The following is a 22,603-nucleotide window of genomic DNA, read 5'->3' as shown; positions in this document are numbered from 1 at the left end:
TGCTTTGAATCTGTACATTGCTTTGAATAGTATGGACATATTAAGAGTGTTAATTCTTCATATCCATGAGCACAGTATATTCTCCCATTTATTTGTACCTTCTTCAGTTTCTTTTTCTTTTCTTTTTTTTTTTTTGTATTTTTCTGAAGCTGGAAACGGGGAGAGACAGTCAGACAGACTCCCACATGCGCCCAACCAGGATCCACCCGGCACGCCTACCAGGGGCGAAGCTCTGCCCACCAGGGGGCGATGCTCTGCACCTCCGGGGCGTCGCTCTGCTGCGACCAGAGCCACTCTAGCGCCTGGGGCAGAAGCCAAGGAGCCATCCCCAGCGCCCGGGCCATCCTCGCTCCAATGGAGCCTTGGCTGCGGGAGGGGAAGAGAGAGACAGAGAGGAAGGAGGGGGTGGGGGTGGAGAAGCAAATGGGCACCTCTCCTATGTGCCCTGGCAGGAAATTGAACCCCGGTCCCCCGCACGCCAGGCCGATGCTCTACCGCTGAGCCAACCGGCCAGGGCCCCTTCTTCAGTTTCTTTCTTTCATGTCTTATTGTTTTCTAAGGACAAATCTTTTACTCCTTGGTTAAATTTATTTCAAGGTTTTATTTTATTTGATGAAATTGTAAATGGAATTTTATTTTTAATTTCTCTTTGTGATTGTTCATTATTGGTATATAAAAATACAACTAATTTCTGAATATTAATTTTGTACCCTGATACTATGTTCAATCTGTTTACTAGTTCTAACAATACTTTTGGCGAAATCTTTAGAGTGCCCTGTATATAGTACTAGGTCATTTGCCAATACTGACTGTTTTACGTCTTCCTTTTTAGTTCAGATGCCTTTTATTTTTTCTTCTTGTTTGATTGCTGTGGCTAAGGGACACCCAGAACCATGTTGAATTAAAGTGGTGAAAATGGACATCCTTGTGTTGTTCCTCATTTTAAAATAAAAGTTTTTAGTATATTACCACTGGATATGATATTAACTGTGAGTTTGTCATTTGTGGCCTTTACTATGTTTAGGTGTTTTTTCTACCCTTACAAATGCTGAAAGTTTTGTTTTTTTTTTACCATAAATTATGTTGGATTTTGTCAAATGCTTTTCCTGCATCTATTGATCATATATATGATTTTTAACCTTCGTGTTGTTTATATGCTGTACCGCATTAATTGTTTTTGCAGATATTGAACCAGCCTTGCATCCCAGGAGTAAATTCAACTTGATCATGGTGTATAATCTTTTTAATATTGCTGATATTTTGCTAAGGATTTTTGTATCTGATTTCATCAGGTATATTGTACATACTTTCTTTTCTTATAGTGTCTTTGTCTGGTTTTGGGATTAGGGTAATGATGACTTTGTAAAATGGGTTTGGCAGCCTTCCTTCGGCTTCAATTTTTTTTGAGTACTTTGAGAAGAATAGGTATTAATTCTTCATTAAATATTGTTAAAATTTATCTGTGAAGTGATTTGGTCCAAGAGTTTTGTTTCTTGGGAGTTTTTTGTTATTGACTCAATTTTGAAAGTAGTTATTCTTGGTTCAGTCTTGGAAGATTGTTTTTAGAAATTCATTGATTTCTTCAAATGTTTGGCATATAAATAGTTCATTGTATTTTCTTTAATCCTTTGTATTTTTGTGATGTCACTTGTTACTTTTTTCATTTTTTATTTTATTTTTTTATTTGAGCTCTTTTTTCTTAATGAATCTGGCTAAAGGATTTTTAACTTTTTTATCTTTTCAAAAAATCAACTCTTGCTTTCATTGATCTTTTCTATTTTTTTACACTGTTTTATTTATTTATGCTCTGATCTTTATTATTTCCTTTCTTTTACCCACTTTTTGTTCCATTTGTTCTTTTTCTAGTTCATTTAGGTGTAAGGTTAGATTTATTATTTGCAATTTTTTAGTTTCTTTCTAGTCAGTATTGCTATTAATTTTTCTTTTAGAAATACTTTGGTTTCTGCCATAAATTTTGAATCATGTATTTCATTTTCATTTGTCTTAAGGTATATTTGATTTCTTCCTTGATTTCATTGTTACCCTAATCATTGTTTTGTAGCATGTTATTTAGCCTCCATGTTTTGGAGTGTTTTTCAGTTTTCTTATAATTGATTTCTAGTTTCATACCACTGTGATCAGAGAAGATGCTTGATATAATTTCAGTCTTCTTAAGTTTATTGAGACTTGTGTGCCCTAACATGGTCTATCTTGTACAATGTTCCATGTGTACTTGAAAAGACTATATATTCTGCTGGTTTTTGGTGAAATGTCCTAAAAATATGAATTGAGTCCATCAGCTCTAATGTGTAATTTAAGGCCATCATTCCTTGTTGATTTTCTATCTGGAAGATCAATGCATAGATGTCAATGTGGTGTTAACATCCACCACAGATAATAATAAGTTACTATTATTATTTTTGTGTTAACCTCTTCTTTTATGTCTATCAATATTTACTTTATATATTTAGGTGCTCCTACATTATATGTAGATAGATATCCACAAGAATTATATTCTTTTGTTGGATGGATCTCTTTATCATCATAAAATACCCTTCTTTGTCTTTTGTTACAACCTTTGTTTTAAAGTCTATATGTATTGCTACTTCAACTGTTTCTTTTTTTTCTATTTCCATTTTAATATGAAATATCTTTTTTCATGTTTCTATTTTCAGTCTCTGTGTGTCTATCAATCTGAAGTGTCTTATAGGCAGTATCTGTACTGGTCTTGTTCATTTTATTTTTTGTTTTATCCATTTCTTGATCTTACATATTTTTTTTTTAGAGCAAGAGGAAAGGATAGAGACAGAGAGAGAAATATCACTTGTTGTTCTACTTATTTATGTTATCATTGGTTGATTCTTGTATGTGCCCTAAGGATTGAACCCACAGCCTCAGCATGTTAGTATGACAGTATAACCAGATGAGCTACCTGGCCAGGGCCCACTTTATATATTTTTATTGGAGCATTTAGACTATTTACATATAAAGTACTTATTGATAGGTATTTAGTGGTTGCCATTTTATTATTTGTTTTCTGATTCTTTTGTAGAGCTCTATTTTTCTCTTATTCTCTTGTTCTCTTTTCTGGTTCTCTTTATAACTTTCTACAGTGTAATGTTTGGATTCCTTTTTCTTTATATGTTATATATATCTTATACTATTTTGTTTGTGGTTACCATGTGCTTGATACATATCAAGCTATATTTATAGGGTCCATTTTAAGTGATGATTGCTTAAGTTGTAACACATATAATTTTTAATCACCCCCTTTATGTTTATGCCATTCTTCTTACTTTTTTATTATTTGTGTGTACCCCTTAACTTATTGTCATAATTATACATATTCTTTCTACTTTTAACCTTTGAACTAACTTTAGAGATGATTGATTCACTGCCTTTCCTAAGGGCTTATTTTTGTCAGTGAAGATTTCATTTTTTTCCTGTATTTTCTCATTCATATCTTTTAATTTTTTATTTAAAGCGATCCTTTAACATTTCTTCTAATATTGGTTTAGTGCTGACAAATTAAATTTAGTGTTAAATTCTATTTGTTAAATATTTTTCTTTCTGTATTCATGAGGAATTTTGTCTGTGGTTTTCTTCTACAGTTACAGGTTTCGGCATCAAAGTTATGCTACTCTCAGAAAATAAGTTGGGCAGTGTCCTCTGTTTTCCAAAGAATTTTATGTAAGATTGACATAATTTAGCCATGGCCGGTTGGCTCAGTGGTAGAGCGTCGGCCTGGCGTGCAGAAGTCCCGGGTTCGATTACCGGCCAGGGCACACAGGAGAAGTGCCCATTTGCTTCTCCACCCCTGCCCCTCTCCTTCCTCTCTGTCTTTCTCTTCCCCTCCTGCAGCCGAGGTTCCATTGGAGCAAAGATGGCCTGGGCGCTGTGGATGGTTCCTTGGCCTCTGCCCCAGGTGCTAGAGTGGCTCTGGTAGCAACAGAACGACGCCCCAGAGGGGCAGAACGTCGCCCCCTGGTGGACAGAGCGTCGCCCCCTGGTGGGCGTGCTGGGTGGATCCCGGTCATGCGCATGTGGGAGTCTGTCTGACTGTCTCTCCCGGTTTCCAGCTTCAGAAAAATACAAAAAAAAAAAAAAAAAAAAAAGATTGACATAATTTCTTCCTGATATAGTTGATAAAAATCATTTTATCAACTGAGGTAGCTCAGTTTGTTAGAGCCTCATCCCGAAGTGCAGAGGTTGCTGGTTAGATCCCTAGTCAGCGCATGTACGGGAATAGTTTCTATCTCTTTTTCTCTCTCTTTCTCGTCACTTCCTCTCTCACTGAAATTTATAAATAAAAAATTTAAAAAAAATTTCCATGTGACAGTTTTGCTGAGCTATGGTTTTCTTCCATTTTTTCTATTTAATATATGACCTTGAATTTATTTTCATATGTTGTTTAATATCAATATATTTATTATCATTTTAATGTCTTTAGTATCTGTTGTGGAATTCTCTTTTAATTCCTTATCAATTCATGTTTTTCTTCTTAATTTCTGAACCAATTTAGCTATTCTTGTTTTTTTTTATTAATTTTGTTTTTATTTTTATTATTTCCTTTTACTTACTTTATGAATAATTTTTTCTTTTCTAATCTAAACTGATACATTGTCATTGATTTAAATCTTTCTTTTTTCCCAGTATGGTCTTAAAGTTATGAATTTTCTTCTAAGCTATTTATTTTGAGTTTTAATATACTATATTTTTATTATTACCTTTAAATCAGAAATATGTTCTAATGCCCTATTTGTTTTCTTTTTAGATACATGTAACTTAAAATGCAATGTAACTCTGGCTGGTTTGCTCAGTGGTAGAGTGTCAGCCTGGTGTGTGGATGTCCCAGGTTCAATTCCTGGTCAGGGCACACAGAAGAAATGCTTATCTGCTTCTTTACCATTCTCCCTTTTGCTTTTCTCTTCCCCACCCCTTCTCCTACAGTCATGTCTTAATTGGAGCGAGTTGGCCCTAGGCACTGAGAATGGCTCCAAGCCTTCACCCCAGACAGAAGAAGACTTTAGTTGCTGAGCAACAGAGCAATGCCCTAAATGGGCAGAGCATCGCCCCCTTAGTGGGCTTGCCAGGTGGATCCCAGTTGAGGCGTAATCCAGAGTCTGACTCTGCCTCCCCTCCACTCACTGAATTAAAAATAAATAAAATAAAATGTAGGTTTTATTCTTTTATATTTGAAACATTTTTAGATATTTCAATTATTAATTATTAAACTAAACTTTGTTATTGACTTTTAACTAAATTTTAAAATAATTTTGAACATTTTGTAATTGAAGATTTATATATTTAGGTATGGTCTACCTTCCTGAACATCTTATGTACACTTTGAGAAATTATTTTTTTCTGCCTTTGTTGGGTGAAGTGCTGTATGAATGTCAATTAATGCATTGTTTATAACATTAATATTGTTACTGAAATCTATAAATTTTCTAGTTGTTTTTTTGTTTAACTTTTTTATCAATAAAAATGAGAATGTTAAAACTTCTTGCTGATTGTGGATTTATCTATTTGTCTCTTAATTTCTGTTATATTTTGCTTTTATTTTGAAGCTTTGTTATTTGTATACATATTTAAGATTGTTTTGACTTCTTGATGAATTTACTCTTTTATTATTATAATATGTTCTTCTTATATTCTGGTGGTATTCTTTGTTACAACAAACATGGGAGTACATATATGTTTTCAAATTAGTTTTTATTTTCTTTGGATAAATACCCAGAAGTGGAATTGCTGGATCATATGGTAGTTCTATTTTTCATTTTTTGAAGATTCTCCATATTGTTTTCCATAGTGTCTACATTCTCACCAACAGTGCACAAGAGTATCTTTTTCTCCATATTCTTTTCCATGTTTATTTCTTATCTTTTTTTATAATAACCATTCTAAAAGTTGTAAGGTAATATCTCATTGTGGTTTTGATTTGTATTTCCCTGATCTTAGTGATGTTGAGATCTTTTCATGTACCTTGTGGCCATCTGTTTAGTTTGGAAAATGTCTATATAAATCTAATGCCCATTTTTTTGGTTGTTGATTTTGTTATGCCAAAATTCTAAATATGAGTTTATTAGTTCTGGAATTTTGAGGAGGTCAGATATCCCATTGAATTATAGGGACAACAAAATATCTCTGTCCATTTTTAATTAGTTTATTCAGGGAGTTTTATTTGATGTTTATTTGTATGAATTCTTATACTGTATATTTTGGGTGTTAACCCCTTTTCAGATATATAATTGGCAAATATTTACTCTGACTCAATGTTTCTTTTTCACTTGGCTAATAATTTTCTTTGCTGAGTAGAGCTTTATAGTTTGATATTGTCCTGCTCTGCCCCCCCATTTTCTTTCTTTCTTTCTTCTTCTTTTTTTTTTTTTTTGTTGTCTTTGCTTTTGAAATCATATCCAAAATATATCACCAAGACTCATGTCAAAGAGTTTATCATCTGTTTTCTTCTAGGAGTTTATGGTTTCAGGTCATGCATTTAAATCTTTAATCTGTTTTGTGTTAATTTATATGTGTGTTGTAAAAGACTAGTCTAATTTAATTCTTTTATGTGTGACTGACTTGTTTTCACAAAATTATTTGTTGAAAAGACTGTCCTTTCCCCATTGTGTATTCTTGACTCCTTTATTATATATGAATTGACCATGCATGCATGGGCTCATTTCTGGGTTCTCTATTCATTTCCATTTATCTATGTTTCTGTCTTAATGTCAATACCATATTATTTTGATTACTATAGTTTTGCAGTGTAGTTTGAAACCAAGGAAAGTGATACCTCTAAATTTATTCTTCTTTCTCAAGATTGCTTTGGTTATTTGGGGTATTTTGTTGCTTCATACAAATTTAGAAATGTTTGTTCTATTTCTGTGAAAAATGACATTGGAATTTTGGTAGTGATTGCACTGAATCTGTGGATTACGTTGGGTAGTATAAACATTTTAACAATATTTTTTTACTTCATAAATACAGAATATTAGTTCTTAAAAAAACAGAAGTTTTATCTTCATATCTATATTTTAAAAATCAATCAAAAAATGTAAATGCCCTATTTGTTCACCCTAATACACTTACTTGTATAATTCTGTTGAATTATTTACTATATTTTCACTGAATTCCTTTTTAATACACATTGCTAAAATTTTAAATGAGAGTTTATATAGACTTTTATGTATTTTTAATACAAGGTCTACTGGAAAGTTCTGTCCGTTTTTGGAATAAAACAAAATACAATTTTTTCTTACCATCAATAAACTTTATTAAATAATATATTTCCACACCAATCCTATCTTCCGGATATGGTCTGAAATGGTTTGCTGAGCTGAATTAAGCCATTCTGCGATCTCTGATGTTGTCAGAAAAGGATCTTACTCCAACATGGTCTTAACAATATCGTCATCGATCAAAGATGATCGCCCAGAACGTGGCTTATCAGAAAGGTCGAAATCACCTGTTTTGAATTTTTTCAACCATCTTCTGCATGTCATATCAGAAACTGTACCTTCACCAAACACTTTCAATAAATTTCTACATGCTTCTGTAGAATTTCTTCCTTGTTGAAATTCGTATATAATACAGTGGCGTAAATGAACTTTATATCAGTAGCCACGGGTACACTATCGCTTCACACATAAGACTAACGTGAATCAACTTTGTTTTAGTTAATTTGCTACGTCAGTATGTATATATTAAGTGATAAAAATAGAAAAGCACACATGCGCCAAATAAACATGTGCTTACGTGTCGAAACTTGTTGTGATAGAAACGGACAGAACTTTCTGGTAGACCTTATATAATATACCCAAGTACTTTTCTCTTTTTGTCCATTTCTTTATAGCAATCACTTTAATGGCTTACCTATATGTTGCCTTACCACAGTTGACTAGATTTATTAAACATAATAACATTTTCTAATTTTTACTGTTAAATATTATTTCATCTAAATAACAGTGTTTATTATTCTTATCTTTTAAAGGGAATGATAAGTATCTTATACATTGTAGTCAAGAGTAAATGAAACATTCTATATTAAATATTTAACATGGTAACTGAAATACAGTTAACTAAAAAAAATGCTATTTTTTGTTATCTTTTGAGATAAATCCTTAAGACACTGATACCATACAAAAGATGAATGAATGTGTATGGTAGAGAAAATGAGAAATCAGTTAAGGGTGGATATTTGTAGCATGTGGAACAAGTCATGAATTAAAGAGTAACTTGGGACAGATATGTTGTAAAAGTTAAATTGTAACCAACATAAGAAACATATTTTGGCATCAGATATTTGTGAATATAGGATTTGAAAAGATAACTTATTTTCTTTATACCTTATCTTATATCTATATAAAGCACTTTTTTTTTTCTGTTGCTATTCCATGATACAAATTGGAATTGGAGGCTGCCTATAAGTTTTTGCTCCCACATTATATGTTTATTTTTAAAAATTCAAATTGTCATTTAAAGTACATGTGTAAATTAGTAAGCACCCACTCCATAGGAGATTTTTGAAGCAAAGGAACATATTAAAGAACTGTGAATCAAGAATTGGGAGCTCAGTACCTACTGCTGTCACTAATATGCTCAGAGAGTAAGGCTATAATTACTCGAGATTAGATTCCTCATTTATAACATTAGAAGTGTGATGATAAATTTTATGTGTCAATTTGACTGGCCACAGTATCTAGATTAAACATGGTATCTGTGGGGGTGTTTCCAGATGAAATTAGCTTTTGAATTGGTAAACTCAGTAAAGTGGATTGACCTCCTCAATGTAGGTGGGCATCATGTAGTCTGGGCTTGAATACACCAAAAGATAGAGCAAGAAATTCACTTCTTTTTTTCTACTTCTGTTTGAGCTGGGACATCTCAATTCATTTTCTCCTGCCTTGGAAATGGGATTTATCCCCTTAGATCCCCCATCCTTAAGCCTTAAGACTCAACCTGAATTATACCACTGACTTTCTTGGGACTCTAGTTTCCAAGTGGCAGGCTATGAAACTTCTCAGCCTCTGTGATTGTGTGAATAAAGTTCTCATAATAAATCTTTGTTTTGAGAGATTGGCTGTGTTTCTCTGAGAGCTCTAATACAAAATGTATTTTATTATTTTATTTTTGAGATTTCACAAGCAGAAATATGTTCAGAAGAACAGACATATTTTAAATATTTTATTTTAATTTAATTATCAGGTAACTAAACATATATAAACACTTAAAAATAAATAGTGTGGGGACCATCTAATGGCTATACAATCTTTAACACAGAAAGACTGATAAGTTGAAATTTAAAATTTCATTTTCTAAAATAAAATAATTTCATTGCATCTTTTAGTGAACTAGGTCCATATCTCCATGCTGTTGTAGCCCTATGACCTCCAGAGAAAATACTGCAATTTTAGTACTTAAAAAAATAAAAGTTTTAAGTCAAATTTCCTTTAGAAAACTAAGAATATTGACACATAAGATATCATTATTTACAGTCACTTCAATGGGAGTACTTTTAAACAAATGATTCTATCAGGATTAAAAATGTTATAGTTTTTGTCAGATTAGTTAGTAATAATATACATATTGATACTGGAACAAGCTTGGGTTAAGTTGCCCATAGCCACTGAGTTACAGAACCAGGATCTGAGTGATATAAACGTGTATATTATTCAGATTGCCAGCAAGCTGAGAAAGCAGGGATCTTAGAAATGCATCAAATCCTGCCTTGACAGTCTCTGCTGACTGGCCAGTTTATACATCTTGGGGAGATTAATGATTCATTATAGAGCAAGTAGTTAGTCATGTAGCAGTGTAAGGGAGGTGGGCATCTAGTTTGCAGAAATGCCTCCTTGGAATGTCTTTTTGACACTGGCACAGATTTACCTGGCATCCTGGATGTTGTTCTGAAATGGCCAGGGTCTGGGGTCTCTGGGAACCGTCTGTACCTCTGGAAACTTTCTGCAAGAAAACTTTCTGTATTTTGTTAGACAACAAAGTAAAGATTAAGATTTGTGAGCCAGACCCTGGCCGGTTGGCTCAGTGTTAGAACGTCGGCCTGGCATGCAGGAGTCCCGGGTTCAATTGCCGGCCAGGGCACACAGGAAAAGTGCCCATCTGCTTCTCACCCCTCTCCCTCTCCTTCCTCTCTGTCTCTCTCTTCCCCTCCTGTAGCCAAGGCTCCACTGGAGCAAAGTTTGCCCAGGCGCTGAGGATGGCCTCTTCCTCAGGCGCTAGAATGGCTCTGATTTCGGCAGAGCGACGCCTCAAGGTGGGCAGAGCATCGCCCCCTGGTGGGCATGCTGGGTGGATCTCGGTCGGGCGCATGCGGAAGTCTGTCTGACTGTCTCCCTGTTTCCAGCTTTGGAAAAATACAAAAAAGAAAAGAAAAAAAAGATTTGTGAGTCAAACTCCTACAATGCCTTAACTCCCTACAGAACATTCTGTAACTCAGCCCTTACAAGAAATTATTGTACTTTCACCCCTTACAATATTTCTTTTAAAATTATATGCTGTTAAATCAATATGATAATAATAATAGGAGTTTTAAATCCAACTTTTCTGAGGAAACTTATAATCACAACCTTAGAACCCAGCTTTAATACTGTCAGCGCTACCGTGGGAGTAAGGGTGCTCACATTATATGCAATACAAGTCACTTTCACTGAGGCATTCTCAAACACTAATGGGAGAACTAAAAGCTGAGGAAGATTGAGCCAAATTCACTTACCTGAGAGAACCTCAAGAAATAGGTAGTCTTTTCTCCCTCATCGCTAGCTACATGAGTGGAAAACTAAATGTACTGTTCTACAGTAAATGTCTGTGCTTCATAAAAGGAAACCCAAAGAAATTGAAAACCCAATTGCTGAAGTCAAGGGATAGAGTAGAGATTGGGACGTCAATTATATTAAAGTATGTGGTGGGAAAGAACAAGCAAATAAGAATGTAAGAAATGTCTTGCAATGCTGGACTGTTCTCTGTGAATTTCATAAGAAATGGAAGTTGACATAGTCCATTACCTAGAAATAAAACACATTTTTAGATCAAACAGCCATTTTTCACAGGGTCACAACAGCTCAGCCAGGAAGAAAACCAAATAGGAATAGAAAAAAAAATGGGCTTGCTCAGATCATTTGAGTCTGATTAGTCATTCATATCATTTTCAGCTCATAGACTGGTCGGTGGGTGAAGATTGGATGACATAATAACACCTTAATAATATGCATTTGGATCCGTGAGAGAAATGATGCAGCAGAAAGAACATGTGCCTCAATTCCATCACACTGACCTGCCTTACAAGGTTAAAAGGTAATGTGAACAGTGCTAGTCCGGTGGCTATTACTGGTTTAGAAAATTTCGAAAAGCATAGTAACAAACACTGTTTCCTACAATGGTAAACATAACTGCGGCAATATTATGCAAGTATCTATATGCCAAGGATGTAACTAAAATCATGTCCTATCTACTCAAGATTCAAAGTCACCATATTATATATTTCACTTTTTATATGAGGATATTTACTCTTGTTTTCATGTACACAACTCTTTTTTCCATTATTATCTTGACCATGTTTTTGAGAATTAGGAAGGCATGTATCAAATAGAAATAAAAAACCAAAGGAAATAAAAAGTACTGTCCCAACTATTATTTTCCCTAGAAAAGGATTGCCTTCCAATTGTCAGCTACACTAAAAGCAAGAGTAATATATTACAGTTGTGTAACTATGACAAGGAGTAGGTTTCATCACTGCTCCAAACCCCATATAAGTACACTATAACTTTAGCAATGCAAGTGGAGAATCTCTCTGCTGAGTGGTCCAAGGCTTTGGTAAGCAGCTGTGGCTTGTATTGTATTTTACGTCTCTGGGATAGATGCCTTAGAATGGGTGACACACAATTCTCACCTTAATGGTGTCTCATGTTACTCAGGCATTGACTCAGTTTTGTTAAAGAACACAAATTTAACTGAATAAATTTAGAGATCTAATTGGTGTTATTGAATGATTCATGAATCAGGCAACATCCCATTTACTAGAGAAGTGCTCTGAGGAGTTATACAAAATGCAAGATTATTTCTTTAAATTTATTTTTTATTTATTAGTTTTCAGAGAGGAGAGAAAGAGAGAGAGAGAGAGGAGGGAGAAGCAAGAAACATCAACTCATAGTAGTTGCTTCCTGTATGTGCCTTGATCAGGCAAGCCTTGTGTTTCGAACCAGTGACCTCAATACTCCAGGTTGACACTTTATGACACTTTATCCACTGCACCACCACAGGTCAGACCCTTTTTTTTTTCTAGAATGAGAGACAGAGAGAGAGAGAAACTGATAGAAACAGACAGGAAGGGAGAGAGATGAGAAGCATCAACTCATATTTGCAGCACCTTTGTTGTTCATTGATTGCTTTCTCATATGTGCCTTGACCGGAGGCTCCAGGCACCTGGTGACCTCTGGCTCAAGCTAGCGACCTTGGGCTTCAAGCCAGGGACCTTTGGGATCATGCCAGAGACCATGAGGTCATGTCTATGATTTCATGCTCAAGCCAGCAACCTTGGGATTTCAAACCTCAGTCCTCAGAGACCCAGGTCTATGCTCTACTGACTGCTCTACCACCTGTTTAGGCAAAAAATGGAAGATTTTTATAGGCAAAAGGAGGATGAGACAAGGAAGTCAAAAGAGTGGATTGTTTCAGGCAAAGTTTCCCTTTTTTCGGGGGGTAAAGCAGGGGTTCTTTGCTATACTTCAATAGTGCTGACTAGGAAATTCCAGCTTTATTGGTTTAAAGTTCTACTCCTGGTAGAGGCTGAAACTGCAATTTCATTAGATATTAAGTCTTGGTGGGGCTTAGCACAAGTAACTCCATCTTGGGTCTATTGTGGATCTCTGCCCTGGTGATAAATGTGCTCTGACTCTTCTTTCTCTGCACGGACTTGGCAGATATCTGTAGTACTTCTTCCTCCGGTAGCTCACTCTTTTATTATCTCCTTCATATTTCTAGCCCAGGTGATCTTTACTTATTCTCCCGTGATAACTGGGGCCCGTCGGTTATCCCTGGAAAATTCAAATTTCTGATTACTCTTGTGAGGTGAAGAAGAGGCTTATTGAATATAATGAATTGTGCTAGGCCCACATTTTTCAGAATTTTAAGGATAAAATACTCATTTTGAAAACCAAACTAATTTTAAAAAACCACAACATAAAAGTAGTCATACTGCTGGTATACATTATCCTCGTATCTGTACTTTATTAATTATAGCAACATCTACATGCATTGGGAAAATACTTGTTACTATAAGAGTGCAGTCCAAACATTAAGAATGAACATTGTGGAACTGTGCTGACTGGGTTTAAATATGGATGTAACTCTGACACTTATAAGTCATGCGACCGTGGGCAAATTACGCTAGATATCCATGCCTCAGTTTCCTTATCTGCTAAAGTAACACAATCTTAGTGTGGACAAAAAGAAAAAGAGCCACATGCTGAACCTGACAAGCACAGGGAAAGCTTGCATGGTGGCCTTGCAAATTCAGATACCTAAAGTAACCACACAGGGTGGTCAAACATGAAAATTTATTTCTAACTAAAAGCAGTTCATGGTGGGTAGTCATGTCCTAGAGTGGTATTTTTCTCTAAACCAAAGTCAGTATCTACTTGATCAAGGCTGTTGTCTTTTGCATCCACAATAATGTAACTGATAACACATAAGTAATCTTTTCCTGCCCTTCTCAGGGCAGGCATCCCACCAGAGCAGGAGCCAAGGAAAGCCCTCATTGTTAATGTTACCATGTGAATCATTGACTATTAACATCTTGTTCTTGACTATGTAAAAGAAGTTTCAGCATGCACATTTTTACATTTTATCCAATCCCAGAGATTTTCCTGCTTTGCTTTCTCCCCCCTCCCTACTCTATCACCAATCAATTTCATATAACCCCCTTATGTCTTTCCCTTTGATTCTGATGTATAAAGTAAGTGGTGAAACCTCCATTTTCCGGAGCACTTTCTCAATCCGTTGAGACTTTGCAATGTTGACAGTTTGGCTCAGATAAACTCATAAAAATTTCTTACAGGTTTGGAAATTTCTTATGTTGACACTAGTATATATCTTGTAAGGCTGCTGCCAACATTAAATGAATTAATACATGTAAAGTGATAGAAACAGATTAAGTCCTTAATAAACATTAGATATTGCTATTAAATGTGAGGCATAGTGTTTACTGAGCCCACAGAGCTTTGTCCATTACAAAGCCTTTGTAAGTTATTTAAGGACAACAGTTTTTAGATACTGTTAAATAGCATAATTGATTTCATAACATGTCATTCATCTCCACTAAGATAGCTGTTGGGCAAATAACTTTGTAAAATTTGTGTTATTAGAGTTTGCTTGTTTTTACTGTTAAAAATGGCACTGGGCTGCCTGACCTGTGGTGGTGCAGTGGATAAGAGTTGACCTAGAATGCTGAGGTTGCCAGTTTAAAACTCGGGACTGCCTGGACAAGGCACATAGGGGAGTTGATGCTTCCTGCTCCTCCCTCTCTCCTCTCTCTCTCTCTCTCTACTCTCTAAAATGAATAAATAAAATATTTAAAATAAAAAAATGGCACTGGGCAGCACCGGGTATGTGTTCTGTGAAATTGTTAATTACCTTCCTGCTTGGTAAGGGCCATTGTTAGGCTAATGTTGTTGGAGGAGAGGTTTTCACATCAAAAAAGTTTTTAAAAGAAAGGAGAGGAAGGAGGAGAAGGAGAAAGAAGCCAAGATGGCAGGGAAGGCAGGGAAAGAAAGAGAAGCCAGTTTTGCAGAGTAAGAAGCCATGTTGGCAGATAGGGAACCAGAGGTGAGGGGCTTTGGGACTGGTGAGGCCTTTGATTCTAGGAGGAACTGCAGAAGATTCTCCTGGTTGTGTAACTGGATAATGTAGCAGGGTTTTGTGAGCTCTGAATGAGTGAAAAGAAAGTATTTTCCCTGTGTGTTGCTCATTGACCAGTACGAGACTTGAATAAAGGAATAGCCCACCATTTTTTGATTCCACTATTTCAGGGGTCCCCAAACGTTTTACACAGGGGGCCAGGTCACTGTCCCTCAGACCGTTGGAGGGCCAGACTATAAAAAAAACTATGAACAAATCCCTATGCACACTGCACATATCTTATTTTAAAGTAAAAAAACAAAATGAGAACAAATACAATATTTAAAATAAAGAACAAGTAAATTTAAATCAACAAACTGACCAGTATTTCAATGGGAACTATGCTCCTATCACTGACCACCAATGAAAGAGGTGCCCCTTCCAGAAGTGCGGTGGGGGCCGGATAAATGGCCTCAGGGGGCCGCATGTGGCCCGCGGGCCATAGTTTGGGGACCCCTGCACTATTTCTTGACCGTCTGCCTGAATCTAATGGGAACCTGTACATGTATGGCCATAATGACAATGGTGGTGAATACTGGCCGTACAATAACTTTAGTTTTAGAAATTTATTTATTTTAAGATTTTATTTATTGATTTTGCAGAAAGGGGGGTTGTAACGAGAAGTATTAACTCATAGTTGCTTTACTTTAATTGTTCACTGATTGCTTGTTTTATGTGTCTTGAACTGGCAAGTCCAGGGTTTCGAATTGGTGACCTCAGTGTTCCTGGTTGACACTCTATCTACTGTGCCACCACAGGTGTTGGTGAGCATAAAATATATTATGCTCATTTTATTAAAGATGGTGCTGCCCACGTGGAAGCTGTCGCCCAGCTGATATTAATGTGTGTTGGAGACAGGTTGTGGGCAGTCTGAATCCTCGTAGCCTGGGGCTTGGTTATAGGACTAAGCCCTTTCACTCTTTTTGATGTGGGGTAGTACAATCCCATCATGCTTCAAATAAGTGACTTTGTATTAGAGACTTCCCTATTTTGTATATTGGATTAAAGGTTTGGATTTCTACACTATAAAAGTGGGGCAGACCGGGAACTTGCTCTCTCAGTTTCTGTGATTACCATTAGAGCAGAGAGCAGGTTGGAGAGCACAGTAAGGCCACGTGGAAGAGAAGAGAGGCAGCCAAGATGGCAGAGTGTTAAAAGAGAAGCCAGTTTGTGCAGAGTTTGTGTAGAGGGAAGGAGATGGGGAACAAAGGAGAATGACGCTAGTGAACTAGAAACCTTTGATTCTAGGAAACTTGGATAAATAGTAGCTTTGTGAGTGCTGGATGAGTGGGTTTTGGAGCCCAGTGTGTGTTTTACTTGCTTGCCGGGTGCAAGCTAGGATTAAAGATAATGGCCTACCAGTTTTTGGCTCCGTTGTTTCATTACCATCTGTCCGAGTCCAATGCGAACCTGCATGGGTCAGGCTGCTGTGATGGTGGCCGTATATACTGGCTTTACATTTGGCGTAGTCTGTGGCAGGATTTGATACAGATGAGTATGGAGCCACCACCACCTTTGAGAGGTGGAGTAGAGGACTGGCTGCTGTTATGGTTCTCCATGGCTGTCCTTTTGGGGACCGTCGGCTGGCTGACTTTTACAGCCATGCGAGAGGAAACCGAGAGCTCTGTGGAAGAGGCTGCCCGGGACCTGCAAACTGAGCAGTGGAAGGAGCTGGAGCAAATGTGGGAGAAAGAGATGTCAACCCTGGAGCTGAAGCAAGCACTGGAGGAGGCCGACCAGGTCCGTGAGATTAATTTGGAAATGGAGAAGACGCTGGAGAAGGAGTCACAGGTTCGTGAGTTACAGCTTGCCCTGGATGTTGTAGAGAGGCCGCAGTGGCGGGAGGCCAGGGCTGAGACCAGAGCTGGAGCTGCAATGTCTGCGGAGCAAAAGGCGGCAGCGGCCCGGGACTCAAGCCCGACAGCGGGAGCTGGTGTTTTCAGTTCCTCTTTGGAAAATGAGGAGAATTGGGCTGGAGTTGCAATCTACAGTCTCCAGAAGATGAGAGCCCAGCTGGAAGGAGAACCTACTACGGCCCTGGTAGGTCTGTGATTTTTGGGACATAGAGGTTGATGCCATCATGCTCTCCGGAGCAGAGATGGAAATGCTGACTGCCATTGCCACATGCTCCTCCTTGGGACAGTATAAGACCTGCCAGGATAGCAGGGATGAGGGGGGTGGCTGAAGCCCAATGTGTGTGGACTGATTCCTGGACTACGACCAGAGTGGGCACTGGCTCCTTTGTTGGATGGACTTACAAATTTTGGACAATGAGAAATACCCTGATGGGGGTGGGGGACAGCTTTGCTAGAGGCTCTTCCCCTACACTGGGAAGCTTTTCCCATAGCTAGAAAGAAGTCAGAGGACATTTTGCACTTTTGGCAAAGTGCTCAGAGACTTGGTGAAATGTACCTTTGTAATTGTTGAAATTGTATGATTTGTCATGTTGTAATTTGTGTAATGTGCCTAATTTCCTTGCACGGGGATGCCAGTGATGTAGATTGTGGGTACTAATGTGAGCATAGGGGTGGATTGTTGGGCAGATAAAATATATTATGCTCACTTTGTTAAAGATGGCGCTGCCCACGTGGAAGCCTGTTGCCCAGGTGATGTGTTGGGGGCAGGCTGTGGGCAGGTGTATCCTTGTAGCCTGGGGCTTGGTTTTAGGACTAAGCTTTTCCCACCCTTTTTGATGTGGGGTGATACAATCCTATCATACCTCAGATAAGGGACTTTGTATTAGAGACTTCCCTATTTTGTATATGGGATTAAAGGTTTTGATTTCTACACTATAAAAGTGGGGCAGACCGGGAGTTTGCTCTCTTGATTCCTGTGATTAGCATTAGAGCAGAGAGCAGGTTAGAGAGCACAGTAAGGCCACGTGAAAGAGAAGAGAGGCAGCCAAGATGGCAGAATGCTGAAAGGGAAGCCGGTTAGTGCAGAGTTTGTGCAGGGAGAAGGAGATGGGGAACAAAGGAGAATGAGGCTAGTGAGCTAGAAACCTTTGATTCTAGGAAACTTGGATAAGTCAGTAGCTTTGTGAGTGCTGGTTTTGGAGGCCAGTGTGTGTTTTTTTACTTGTCCGCTGGGCGCAAGCTAGGATTAAAGATAATGGCTCACCAATTTTTGGCTCCGTTGTTTCATTACCATCTGTCTGAATCCAATGCGACCTGCATGGGTCCGGCTGCTGTGATGGTGGCTGTGGATACTGGCTTTACAACAGGCCAGGTGGTCTTATAAATTTAAGGTGGAAGAATTAATATTTTAGCCTTTGTTTCTGTTAAGAGACAACTTATTTTAAATATAGCTGATTAGAAGGCAAGATATAACCTAAAGAATCAGGAAAGATGAGCCCTGGCCGGTTGGCTCAGCGGTAGAGCGTCGGCCTGGTGTGCGGGGGACCCGGGTTCGATTCCCGGCCAGGGCACATGGGAGAAGCACCCATTTGCTTCTCCACCCCTCCGCCGCGCCTTCCTCTCTGTCTCTCTCTTCCCCTCCCGCAGCCAAGGCTCCATTGGAGCAAAGATAGCCCGGGCGCTGGGGATGGCTCTGTGGCCTCTGCCCCAGGCGCTAGAGTGGCTCTGGTCGCAACATGGCGACACCCAGGAGGGTCGCAACATGGCGACGCCCAGGATGGGCAGAGCATCGCCCCCTGGTGGGCAGAGCGTCGCCCCTGGTGGGCGTGCCGGGTGGATCCCGGCATGCGGGAGTCTGTCTGACTGTCTCTCCCTGTTTCCAGCTTCAGAAAAATGCAAAAAAAAAAAAAAAAAAGAATCAGGAAAGATGAACCTGTGGATCTACATGTAAGAAATCCCCTCAGCCCTTAGCCGGGTTCGTCACATCTCTCTGTGTACCTGCTCTAACCATTAACAAATTACCTCATTGTCTCTTTTGGGGTTGACAGGCAATTTTAGTGATAAATAAAGTTGAAGACTTTCAAAATAAAGCTTAAAGTAGTTTGCATATATTTACACAAATAAACAAAGCACCATTTGGCAATTTAGGATTTATCAGGATAAAGGACTTTTAATAAATTGATATCAGCATCTATTTGTTCCAGAGGCAAACACTAATTGTGATGCAATTAATTTAAGCATCAAAGATTGAAGTAATAAATTTCTGAATAACTTATTATAGCTTGCTGCTACCTTTGCAGATCTTATATCCACTCAGGTTGAAATATATTTCCTTCTATTTTTTCCACCTCTCTAAAAATTTTGGGACAAAAACAAATAAGTAGTTTAAGAGTGATAAAGCAAATCCTTACTCTTCTAAATGCATATATATATATATGAAAAAGAACAAAAAGTTTCAATGGAGGCATATATTTTTATAATATATTTGATGCCTAATACACAGTAATAAATCATTTTAATCACTTTCATGAATCAGATTGAGAAAAAATTTGCATCTACTTTATAGAGTACTAGATATTTCAGAGTATTCAGTAGAAAGGATGGGTGAGAACATTCTGGAATAACAAATATAAGTAGTATAGCACAGCTTTCTTAATAAATTGAATTTGTGAATGTTCCACTGTATAAAGTGCCAGCAAATGAAAAACTATTACTAGCCATAAATAGAGGCTGTTAGAAAAGATCAAATTATATAATAGAAGCAGAGGACAATATACTAATCATTTTGGGAAAACAAACATCATACTGTCTCTGAAGACTGATAACCTTGGGCAATTTTAGATGTTTATTTAGTCAGAAATTTACCTTTGCAGCTCACCCTCTGTTGTTTGAAATCCTTCACTTGTTTTGCAAAATGCAAGGTCAAGCAGTAGGTCATATTGTTGGGAATTCAAATATGAAGAGGTAGTGGTGGGATTCAGCTGGTCTGCACCAGTTTGGCAGAAAGGATACCTAATTTTTTGTTGTGTTCATCAAATTGGTTGTTAAAATGGCAGTTATAATCATGTTATAATCATGGTTCTCTCTAATATGGGTGCCTGGGAAACTGCCCAATGTGGAAATCACAAATTACATTTGTATTCTTTTTTTTTTTTTTAGATTTTATTTTTTCATTTTAGAGAGAGGAGACAGAGAGAGAGAGAGAGAGAAAATAGGGAGGAGCAGAAAGCATCAACTCCCATATGTGCCTTGACTAAGGAAGCCGGGGTTTTTGAACCAGTGACCTCAGCATTCCAGGTCAACGCTTTACCCACTGTGCCACCACAGGTCAGGCATTCCTTACTCTTTTTTATCATTCATCTGCACAGCAGCATATTCTAAGCGCACATAGTCATTTTCATTCTGTCTATAGGTTATAAAAATTGCAAATGAGGATGCCAATCAAGAAGCAATATGTAAATATCTTAAATAAGAGTTTTATTGTTTTTTTATCAAGTATTATTTAATATGTTGGTCAAATAAGTTTGTAAATATGATATATAGGTTTGCTCGCTTATAGTTTGCATTGGGTGTGGGGGACAGGCTGTAAGCAGGCATAGGTATAACAACCCTAAAACTTAGTTTTAAGACTAAGCCTTTCCCACCCTAAGTGACTTGGTATCAGAGACTTCCTTGTTTGTATATTGGATTAAAGGTTTTAATTTCTACACTATAAAATGTGGCAGACCGGGAGCTTGCTCTCTCTCCATTCCTAAGATTAGTACTAGAGGGGAGAGCAGGTAAAGGCCATGTGGAGGAGAGGAGAAGTAGCCAGGATGGCAGAGTGCTGAAGGAGAAGCCAGTTTGTGCAGAGAGAAGGAGATGGGGAACAGAGGTGAATAAGACTGGTGAGGTACAAACCTTTAATTCTAGAAAACTCGGATAAGTCAGTGGCTTTTGGAGCCCTGAATGGAAAGGGAAATGTTTTCCCACTGTGTGTATTTCTTACTCACCAGGTGCAAGCTAGGATTAAAGCTAATGGCCCACCAGTTCTTGGCTCTGTTGTTTCATTACCATCTCTCCCAGTGGTAGTCAACCTGGTCCCTACCGTCCCCTAGTGGGCATTCCAGCTTTTATGGTGGGTGGTAGCGGAGCAACCAAAGTATAAATAAAAAGATAGATTTAACTATAGTAAGTTGTTTTATAAAGATTTATTCTTCTAAACTTAGTGAAAATCCGACATAAAGTACTGGGTAAGTAATTATTATTATATGTGTTGGTCAAATAAGTTTTTAAATATGATATATTTGCTCACTTATAGTTTGCATTGGGTGTGGGGACAGGCTGTAAGCAGGCCAGGTCGTTATAGTCTAAGGCTTAGTTTTAAGACTAAGCATTTCCCCACACCCTTGACTGATTGCATGATGTCCGGTGGTGCACTCTCATGAGGAATCCCATTATGCCTCAGATGAGTGACTTTGTATCAGAGACTTCCTTTCTTGTATGTTGGATTAAAGGTTTTGATTTATACACTATAACGTGGGGCAGACCAGGAGCTTGCTCTCTCTTGGTTCCTGGGATTAGCATTAGAGAGCAGAGAGCAGAGAGAGGCCACTTGAAGGAGACCAGGAGAAGCAGCCAAGATGGTGGAGCGCTGAGTGAGAAGCTAGTTCGTGCAGAGTTTGTGAAGGGAGAAGGAAGGAGATGGGGAACAGAAGTGAATAAGTCTGGTGAGCTAGAACCTTTAATTCTAGGAAACTGGGATAAGTCAGTAGCTTTGTGAACATTGAGTGAGTGGGTTTTGGAGCCCAGTGTGTGTTTTACTTGCCTGCCGGGTGCAAGCTAGAATTAAATATGATGGCCCACCAGTTTTTGGCTCTGTTTTTCTTTACCGTCTGTCCAAATCCAATGAGAACCTGCATGGGCCAGGTGGCTGTCATGGTGGCCGTGCCTACTGCCTTTACATAATATTTTAAAACTCTTTCTTATAACATAAATACTTTTGTGTACCTCTTTTATTGTTCTTATTTGAGTATTAAATGCACGACCTAATAAACTACCTTTGGTTTATCATTTTTATATACTTAAAACAGTCATTAGGGCAAAGAACCGGATGTTATACTATTTGAATCCCACCACTGTATGGAAGCCTAACTTAAGTGATACAAGGGCTGTATGGAGGTCAGTGCACCTCATCCCCAATTTTTAGAGGGTCAACTGTATTTTTTATTTACAGGAGGAACAAACGTAGGCCTGAATTGACAATTTGGTGGCTTTAAAGGACCTATTAGGATAGTATGCATAGAGAAGAGGTCCTCTCCTGCAGTGATGGTATAGCAATACAAGAGGCTAGTACAAGCACTAAGCAAACACACCTCCCTGGGAAAATACCTGAGCAGTTCAGAGGTTTTTCAGTCCTAAAGCAGTTGTAGGTTCTCCAGGTGTGGCCCTGTGTTGGGCAGATAAAATGTATTATGCTCACTTTGTTAAAGATGGCGCTACCCACGTGGAGGCCATTGCCCAGGTGATATTAATGTGTGTCTCTGTGGGCTGTGGGCAGGCAGAATCCTTGTAGCCTGGGGCTTGGTTTTGGGATTAAGCCTTTCCTACCCTTTTTGATGTGGGGTGGTACAATCCCATCCAGCCCCAGATAAGTGACTTTGTATTAGAGACTTCCCTATTTTGTATATTGGATTAAAGGTTTGGATTTCTACACTATAAAATAGGGGCAGAACGGGAGCTTGCTCTCTCTTTTGGATCCTGACATTATTATTAGAGGAGAGAGCAGAAAGGAGAGCAGAAAGAGGCCATGTGGCCAGGAGAAGCAGCCAAGATGGCAGAGTGCTGAGTGAGAAGCC

The 22,603-nt window shown here is 38.0% G+C and overlaps 1 pseudogene; it reads right to left on the bottom strand.

The window, feature by feature from the left end:
• LOC136311663 (histamine N-methyltransferase pseudogene) overlaps positions 1–14,668 on the bottom strand; it is a 62,390-nt pseudogene extending 47,722 nt beyond the window's left edge.
• Positions 14,669–22,603: the final 7,935 nt, after the last annotated feature.

The sequence above is a fragment of the Saccopteryx bilineata genome, chromosome 8 (assembly GCF_036850765.1).
Source record: "Saccopteryx bilineata isolate mSacBil1 chromosome 8, mSacBil1_pri_phased_curated, whole genome shotgun sequence".
Lineage (NCBI taxonomy): Eukaryota > Metazoa > Chordata > Mammalia > Chiroptera > Emballonuridae > Saccopteryx > Saccopteryx bilineata.
The sequence above is the reverse complement of the archived record's forward strand: the minus strand, read 5'-3'. Positions and strand labels throughout refer to the sequence as shown.